Below are 1,164 nucleotides of genomic sequence, written 5' to 3'. Positions count from 1 at the left end.
ACACACACACACACAAATAATTCAGAATCTTTTTCCGGTACCGGATCGATCCCAAAATTTAATCAGTTCGTGCCAGTCACGAGGCCAAACATCCCTGAAAGTTTCATCCGAATCGATCCAGTGGTTCTTGAGATATCTTGTCCCCGGACAAACAAGCAAACACGACTGAAAACAATACCTCTACCTTGACATCTCCGTTAGCTAATCCCTGTTGATTAACTCCAGCGATGACCACTTCGACTTTTCGCATATCTAAGACTGAGTAATATGTCTATTTATTTATTTATTTATTTATTTATTTATTTTTAAAGACGCTACTCTGTGACTTGAGGGAAATCGAATGTTATTTCTAACGAGTCGAAAGACCATGTAGAGGCCTCATTGTTTACTCTGTTGATAGGTATTTGTTGTTTGCTCCTCGAGCCATGCCTGACTCATAAGGGCCGGTTTCCTGGTTTCGTTGGCGTATAGGTTCCCCACCTGGACGGGACGCCAGTCCGTCGCAGGTGAGCTGCTAGATGCAGGAGGAAAGAGTGAGAGAAAGTTGTGGCGAAAGTGTTAGCAGAAGTTCGCCATTACCTTCTGCCGGAACCGCATGGAGCTTAGGTGTTTCACTCATAAACACACACACACAACCCTGTCTTAGATTCAAACCCTCGATCCCTCGACCGCGAGTCCGCTGCTCTAACCACTAGGCCATGTGCCTCCACGTTGATAGGTATAGACACGAAAAAAATATCTCGATCTAAGGTGATAGATAAATAAATCAACAAATGAAACACATTTTCAGTAGTCGCCATTTATGAAACCCCAGCAGCTCAAGATCAATTTACACGGTGTTTTGTAATCTATGTAATACGATACAATTAATATTTGTTAAAAAAGTAACATCTAATATTGATTTATCTTATATTAGATTTTATGAACAATAACGACGTTGGTGACCGGTTTCCAATAGAGCAGGGACTGCTCATTGTATCTCTCATAATGACAATGCCAAAGAAGTATCTGCCACACGGTGTGGAACCAATTTCGCAAAAGACTTCACTTTAAAAGCAACGAAGCTTTCAGTTTTCTCTCGCATTTAAAATCCTTCACCGATATACCATCACGCGCGCGCGCACACACACACACACTCACACACACACACACACACACACACAC

This window comes from Octopus bimaculoides, chromosome 1 (assembly GCF_001194135.2).
Source record: "Octopus bimaculoides isolate UCB-OBI-ISO-001 chromosome 1, ASM119413v2, whole genome shotgun sequence".
NCBI classification, from domain to species: domain Eukaryota; kingdom Metazoa; phylum Mollusca; class Cephalopoda; order Octopoda; family Octopodidae; genus Octopus; species Octopus bimaculoides.
The sequence above is the reverse complement of the archived record's forward strand: the minus strand, read 5'-3'. Positions refer to the sequence as shown.